This window comes from Eurosta solidaginis, chromosome 2 (assembly GCF_040869045.1).
Source record: "Eurosta solidaginis isolate ZX-2024a chromosome 2, ASM4086904v1, whole genome shotgun sequence".
Lineage (NCBI taxonomy): Eukaryota > Metazoa > Arthropoda > Insecta > Diptera > Tephritidae > Eurosta > Eurosta solidaginis.
This window is the reverse complement of record NC_090320.1, coordinates 44,778,390-44,787,185: the sequence shown is the minus strand read 5'-3', so window position 1 is coordinate 44,787,185 and position 8,796 is coordinate 44,778,390.

Genomic DNA, 8,796 nt, shown 5'->3' with positions numbered 1-8,796 from the left:
ATAACCTCCGAAGAGATCTAAGGCCGAGCTTCTCTCCAATGTGCGTCGTGCTCCTCTTGATTTTCCCTACAAATTGGCCGGACGGGAACTACATGTTTTATGCCGACTCCGAACGGTATCTGCGAGGCAGATGAGTTTTCACAGAGAGCCTTTCATGGCAGAAATACAACCGGAACGCTTGCCAAACACTGCCGAGGAGCGACCCCGCTTAGAAAAATTTTCTTCTAATTGAAAAACCTTATTTCTCAAATTTTAGTGTTGCTTTGCCCGAGGTGTGAACCCAGGGCATACGGTGTGGTAGACGCAGCACGCTACCATCACACCACGGTGGTCGGTGGCTGCCATCTACATATGTTCAAAATATGTATACGATTTTCCCCAACAATTGTGTTGCTTTACGTATCTTTTGTACTATACCTGCCACTGTAGCTAGTGCAGAACGTTCCTTCAGCGTCCTTTCAAGAATCAAAAACTTTCATAGATCGTGTTCATCTCAAGAGCGAGTTCCAGGACTTCCCACGCTTTGTGTTGAATCCGTTTTGGCAAGACAGTTAAATTTTGATATTACATATTATAAAAATTTTGCAGCGAAAAAAGTAAGTAAAGCCACTCCTTGATATCCGAACTTTCTATATTGAATAATTAAAATTTGTAATCATCATTAAATTTATCAGAAATGTATTCAAATGTTACCAAATAACTAGAAAAGATTATTTGAAACAATATGTGGCTGTTAAAAAAGAATTTTATTTCTACGTTACAATAAAATAGTATAAATAGTAAATATTCTGTGTTAATTTTATTGTCAGCCCTTATTCCAAAAATCATTTAGTTGATGTGGCAAAAATTGTTTTTTGATGTAATCCATCAACAATGATTCATGAATGAGACGTCATTAATTCAAGTTAATCAAATGTATTAGTGGATTTTTTATAGGGGGCCCGTAAATTGTTTAGTCCCAGGCCCGGATTTTATCTCTACGGCCCTGCATAAATACATACATACGCACAGTCAAAGGCAGTCAAAATACTTAAATATACAAAATTGTTTGAAATAATTTTTCATGCTGGATTTTTGTAGTTCATACTTTTTTAATAGAACCTTTAGTTAAATTTTTTGATTTCAATAATTATGAAAAATTTTGGTTTGTTTAAGAATTTTATCGACAATCAAAAGAAAAATTGTTAGTCTCTATTAATCGAAGAATATGCTCAAAATTAAAACGCGTGAGATATTCTTTCAATTTTTTAAATAAAATTTATGAAATTGTAAATCTCTTTAATTAATTTTTTTACAAATATAGTTTTTTAAGTCCATATTTATTTTGTGTTTACACATTAAATATATTCGAAAATTAAAACGAAAATCTCAAGCGCAGTTTTTTGAAATAGACTGAAGAATTGAAGAAAGTGTATAAAAACTTAATAAATTTTGATTAAAAAAAAAAATAATAATTTAAAAAATTAAGTTCAAATAAAAATTTTTTTTTTTCTATTAAATATTTAAGTTCCTGTTTTTAATATGTGGATTTTTTTTTTGTATGTATAGGTTTTTGTATGTTGAGGCATGTTTTCGTGAAATCAAAGAAATTAAAAGTTTATAACACACTACCGTTCCCGGCAGACGCTATTATCCTGCCCTGTATTTGAAAGGTGCACTTCCCTTTCCTCTATCACTCCCTATATCATCGAGTGGACTACAAATTTACTACTTTTTCTTTCATTTCTCCTTCTTATTCCTGTCCTTTACGCGTTGCTGTTATTTTGTTCTCATTCATTTCTCCTTCTCCCTCTCTCATTCCCATTTCCACTCTTACACCTTTTTCCACTCTCTATTTTTCTCATTTAAATTACTATATACATGGAATTTTATACAATTTATGTGGCTAATAAAGTACGTACACCAAAAAATTTGGGGGGGAGGGGGGGGGGGGGTCTGTATGCAGATTATCAATGATAAGCATAATGGGAGCCCTAAAACCTACCCCGAGAGCAACATTCACATTCCGCCTGCAGACCTAATGGGCAAAAGTATCGCATTAGCAACTGCAGCTTGATCGGAGGGTGCAGCACTCGCTGACGGTACACCTCCCAGTCCGTTTGGATGAAATAATAGGGAGACAGGAATTGTATACCATTCATTAAGCAAGAAATGCGTGGGGCTGTTAAATTTCTAAGATCATGTGCAAATCACACGATATGAGACTGACAAAGTGGCTCATATCTCTGAAGAAAGAAGACTTGAGGCTCACGACGGGCATACGAACTAGTCACTGTCTGGCGTCCCATGCTTATATATATATAAGTTATAAGTTAGTCATAATCAGTGATAGCGGATATAGGAAGTGCGAGCTACAGAGAGATACGGTTGAGCACGTTCTATGTTATGCTCTTGCACTCACTAAGTCAATGCTCCAGCAATTAAGCTAGGTCCTAAAAAACTTCTAGTATGTGCCAAGAGGACGGAGTTTTTCTATAATATAAGTCCTTGCACCTGATTGGGGTTTTTCAGTTTGGTCGTCAAACAAAATTTTCGAAACACTACGGACACATAAAGTCCATGTGAGGTTTTATATATATGTATAAATGCTTTTTTTTTTTTGTAACTAATATCGTTTTACTTATTTGAATTTTTAGAATGTCTAAAAACGAAAGTTATCAAATTTTGATACATTTTTTGGTTAGCAATTTCCGTTACCGACTTTTTTGTGTAAAGTTTTATATTGAATATTTTTAAAAATACTTGTTTTTGAAACTTATATTAATTTACTCAGTTTTTGGAAAATTTGATACAAACAATTTTAAATAAAAAATTCTGAAAAATTTTGTTTTTTTTTGATATTTTTCAAGAACTATTTTTGAAATTATTTGTTTTAGGAATTTATATTATTTCACGTATGTATTTGAATTTTTTTTTTTTCAAATACGTGAAAAAATTTTTAGAAAATTTTAAACATTTTTTGGTACCTAATTAATTATTTTTTTATGTCTAATTTTCTATTTATTGTTTTTGAAAATCCTGGGTTTTGAAACTTATATAATTTTATATAATTTAAATTTGAAGTTTTTGTTTTCTAAATTTTCTAAAAATTCAAATGCGTACAATTATATAAGTTTCAAAAACCAGGATTTTCAAAACTTGTTAATAGAAAATTAGAAACAAAAAATCGTGAAAAAATTATTTAGGTGCCAAAATTTGTTTCAAATTTTCTAAAAATTCAAATGCGTAAAATAATACAAATTTCAAAATAATAATAAAAAAAAGTTTATAAAATTTCTGTAAGAATCTCTATAAGAGTGTCTTTGTTTAAGGTAACATTTGTTGTTTTTGCATATGTAATTATTTACAAAATATAATTGAGGAATTCCTTAAAACTTACTGTCCCTTTTTTGTTGTGAGCTACTGTAAATATATATAATTACGCGCAAAACCAAAGAAGGAAACACTCTTTGTGATTGCAAACAAATTATCCGTGACCAAATCAAATATAAACAAAAATGTTTCTTCAATTTCTTATTCTTGCGCTAGACTTCTGTACAAACACATAGACACACACACATACATGAGTATGTATATTTACACTATTTATCTGTAAATATACTTAAGTAAATCTTGAAAGTAAATGTGCTTAATAGCAATTAAATAGAATGCTTTAAATCTCAGATTGCGGTAATAAAAATAAAACTAAACAGCAAATAAAAGATAAGACAAGTAAGGAAGGCTAAGTTCGGGTGTAACCGAACATACATACTCAGCTGAGAGCTTTGGAGACAAAATAAGGGAAAATCGTCATGCAGGAAAATGAACCTAGGGTGACTCTAGAATGTGTTTGTACGATATGGGTATCAACTGAAAGGTGTGAATGAGTATTTTATTTTAAGGGAGTGGGTTAGTTCTATAGGTGGACGCCTTTTCGAGATATCGCCATAAAGGTTTACCAGGGGTGACAAGAATGTGTTTGTACGATATGGGTATCAAATTCAAGGTATTAATGAGGGTTCTAAAAGGGAGTGGCCCCTAGGCGTATATGCGAAGACGTTTTCGATATATCGACCAAAATGTGGACCAGGGTGACCCAGAGCATCATCTATCGGGTACCGCTAATTTATTTATTTATGCAATACCACGAACACTATACCTGCCATGATCCCAAGGGCTTTTGATTTCGCCCTGCAGAACAATTTCATTTTCTTCTACTTAATATGGTAGGTGTCACAGCCATTTTACAAGGTTTTTTCTAAAGTTATGTATACTTTGCGTCAAAAAATCAATCCAATCACCATATTTCATCCCTCCTTTCGTATAAATTTATGGCCTTTTTTTCATTTTTAAAAATTTTCGATATCGAAAAAGTGGGCGGATTTCGCCCTTTTTTAATACCAAGATAAAGTGAGCTCAGATAAGTATTCGAACTAAGTTTAGAAAAGATATATCGATTTTTGTTCAAATTATCGTGTTAATGGCCGAGCGGAAGGACAGACGGTCGACTGTGTATAAAAACCGGGAGTGGCTTCAACCGATTTTGCCCATTATCACAGAAAACCGTTACCATCATAGAATCTATGCTCCAACCAAATTTCACATGGAATGGTAAATTTTTGTTCGACTTATGGCATTAAAAGTATTCTATACAAATTAAATGAAAAAGGGCGGAGCTACGCCCATTTTGAAATTTTCTTTTACTTTTGTATTTTGTTGGTATTTTGTTGCAAAATATCATTACTGGAGTTGAATTTTGACATAATATACTGTAAAGATATTACATTTTTTGTTAAAATTTGACTTTATAATTTTTTTTTAAATGTGGGCTTGTTCGTCATCCGATTTTGCTAATTTTTATTTGGCATATATATACTAATAGGGGTAACGTTCCTGCTAAATTTAATCATGATATCTTTAACGACTGCAAAATTGCAGCTTGTAAAACTTTTAAATTACCTTCTTTTAAAAGTGGGCGGTGCCACGCTCATTGTCCAACATTTTACTAATTTCCTATTCTGCGTCATAAGGTCAGTTTCATCGCTCTATCCGGCTTTGGTAATGAATTATCGCACTTTTTCGGTTTTTCGAAATTTTCGATATCGAAAAAGTGGGCGTGGTTATAGTCCGATTTCGTCGATTTTAAATAGCTATCTGCGATGAGTGCCCAGGAACCTATATACCAAATTTCATCAAGATACCTCAAAATTTACTCAAGTTATCGTGTTCACGGGCAGACAGACGGACGGACGGACGGACGAACATGGCTAAATGGATATCTTTTTTCGCCAAGATCATTTTGATATATAGAAGTCTATATCTATCTCGGTTAGTTTATGCCGTTACGGGGTACCGTTATGCGAACAAAATTAATATATTCTGTGAGCTCTGCTCAGCTGAGTATAAAAATACAGCACTAAAAACAAATTTCACCGCTTTACATAACTTAAGTGTTATTACCTCAACGAGAGTGGAAACAGAGCACAAAAGAAAACAAAGTGAAAATGCCAAAAAAAAGAGGCTGAAATGAATTAATAAAATACTTGCAGCACAATATTTTTTGCAAGACAACAACAAACATATGAAACTCAAACATTTCCACATATGCAGATGCAATTACATACCATATCGATACAAAATTATATTAATTGTTTAACTGGCAAGGCTACTGATGTAGCGCAAATACAAACACACTGGGGGGATTAGCTATGCCTTGCAAACCTGGGTCGATTTGCATGGACGAAAGTTAACCCATATTGCTCCATCGATTTTTCGATAGGATTTGGGCTCAGGAAAAAAAGTTCCACTACGCATACCCAAAAAAAAAATTTTTCGAGCCCGCGAAGTTTCATTTTTTTTTTTTACTTTTTTTCGACTTTGATTTTTAAGGTTTTTTTTCATGACCTACTAAAAAAAATTTCATATTTATACCCTGTCCGATCCAAAAATGTCCGCTAAAAACGTTTTCGATAACAAAAATGCTTGAAAAGCTTAACGAACCTCATTATTTCTGTTATGTATGAAACGATATGGCAGCGCCACGACAATAAATTATTTATATATACATCTGGCAACTGTGTTGCCAGAACATTCTTTATCTTCTTCTTTATTACTTTTTTATCTTTCAATTGATATACTTTTTCGCATTAACTTTAAAATGTAACAATTAACTTATTTCATTAATTAAATAAACATTCATATATAAAAGTGGTGTCAGAAGTGTATTTAAAAATGAGCCTTACACCGGAGGATTTAAAAACAGTGTTGGATGCGCTAGCAGGAGTAATCCGAGGAGCTGTGGAGGAGGCTGCACAGAATGCTGCGGCAAATACAAAGGTAAATCGTTCGTTGTCACCCAAACCGCCACCGTTTAGTATTACGGAATACAAATCGGAAGATAAATCCTCAGTACAGGATTATTTCACACGTGTAGATTGGGCATTACAGTTGAGCAAGGTTCCAGAAGCGGAATAGCACAAGTTCGTACGTGTACACATGGGGACAGAGCTTAATACAGCGCTCAAAATTCTTGTTAGCCCATGATTCGCCATTTTGATGGCTATAGGAAGAAGTATGCAGAAAGTAAGTACGCCACAACAGACCTAAAGTGCACAGAAGTGATACAAGCAAGCGAGCCAACGTATAAACTGGGATACGCACCAGTTAAAACAAAAAGAAATACAAATTCGAAAAACCCGAGTGGCGAAGAACCGATGCAGAGGGCAAAAGGGAAAGGATCCAATTGTTACGGATGTGGGGGGGGGGGGGGCAGCACCTTAGCAAAGACTGCAAATTTAACAATTCCAAATGCTTTGCATGTGGAAGAGTGGGCCACATCGCCAAAGTGTGTAAGACCAAATTAGATCAGATTTCAGAGGATGAATGTGAATCAGTTCAAAAACTAAACAGTGTTAACGCATGCAATGCAGTAGATAGAAAAATGGTTCCTATATATATAGATGGGAAACAAATTCAGATGGAATTAGATACGGGTGCACCATGTGCAGTAATGAATTGCAAAACGTTGCGTTCGATTAAACCAAATTTTAGGTTGTTAAAGACAGATCGACGATTTACAAGCTATACGGGCCATAAGGTGAACTGCATTGGACGGGTCGTAGTAACTGCGACAATGGGGAAAACTTCACGACGACTTAATTTGTATGTCGTTCAAGGAGATTGTGATACACTTTGCGGCCGAGAATGGATATCGCAATTCGCACGAGAAATAAACTTGACTGAACTGTTTTCATCGTCTAACCGAATCAATACTATAAATTCAACAGCACTAAAACTATCAATAAACCAACAAACGCGACTGCAACATCTCATTACACGTTTTGAGGACATCTTCAGTACGACAGCTAGGAATTTGAGTGGGCCACCTGCAAAAGTAAAGCTCAAAGCTGGAGCAACACCAGTTTTCGCGCGAGCGTGCGATGTACCGATGGCGCTGAGAGAGGAGTATGCCCAGGAAATAGATCGTAAAATTCAGTCAGGTTTTTACAAGAGAGTGGAGCATTCGGAATGGGCCTCAACAACACACGTAGTAGCAAAAAAGAATGGGGGTATTCACATTACCGGTAATTATAAGCCCACTGTCAATCCAAAAATGATCATCGACGAACACCCGATTCCAAAAGCAGAATATTTGTTTAATAAAATGAAAAACGCTACAATATTTTGTAACTTAGATATAACAGATGCATATACACATTTAACAATTGACGATGAGTTTGCGCATGTATTGACATTAAATACAGTGACGCATGGGTTAATACGACCTACTCGTGCGGTATATGGAGCAGCAAATATTCCAGCTATCTGGCAAAGAAATGTGGAGACTGTGTTACAGGGAGTCCCAAATGTTTTAAATTTTTTTGATGATATCTTGGTGTTTGCTGAAAACTTCGAGCAGCTACTGATAGTTTTGGAAACGACACTAAATCACATGGTTTGCATTTGAACAAGTCAAAGTGTGTCTTTGCGACACCATCGGTGGAGTTCCTTGGCCACCGCATCGACGAACAGGGCATACATAAATCTGAAAAACACATTGAAGCGGTACTAAACGCTCCCAAGCCAACGACTTTCGAAGAGTTACTGCTGTTTTTAGGAAAAACCACGTATTATAACGCATTTATTCCAGATTTGGCCACAAGTGCACGGCCATTGCGGGATATGCTGAAAAGAGAGCAATTTTACTGTATTAAGGAGGCAAACGCAGCGTTTGCCTTATTGAAAGACACGTTGGTTTCACCTCAAGTGTTGATGCCATACGGCCAAACACTACCTGTACTACTGGCAACAGACGCGAGTCCAACAGGTCTAGGAGCCGTGCTTTCACACCGTTTAGAGAACGGGACCGAACGTCTAATTGCATATGCAAGTCGAACATTGAATGCTACAGAACAACGCTATCCACAGATAGACAGAGAGGCATTGGCAATTGTGTGGGCGGTTCAGAAATTTTTCAAATATTTATACGCACGTCATTGGACACTAATCACCGATCATAAGCCATTGTCACAAATATTACAACCTGACAAATCACTTCCAGAATTATGCATAAGTAGAATGGCGAACTACGCAGACTTTTTAAGAAGATTTGATTTCGAGGTAGTGTACAAGAGCTCAAAGGCGAACGCGAATGCCGACTATCTTTCACGCGCCCACTTTCAGCCACCGAAATCATTACAAATTAAGCAGTTGCAACAGACAGCCACGACGAATCTAGACGAATATGATGAGTTCGACCACTTCATGATTCGCCAAATCAACCAATTACCACTAAGTTCAGAACACATAGCAAGAGAG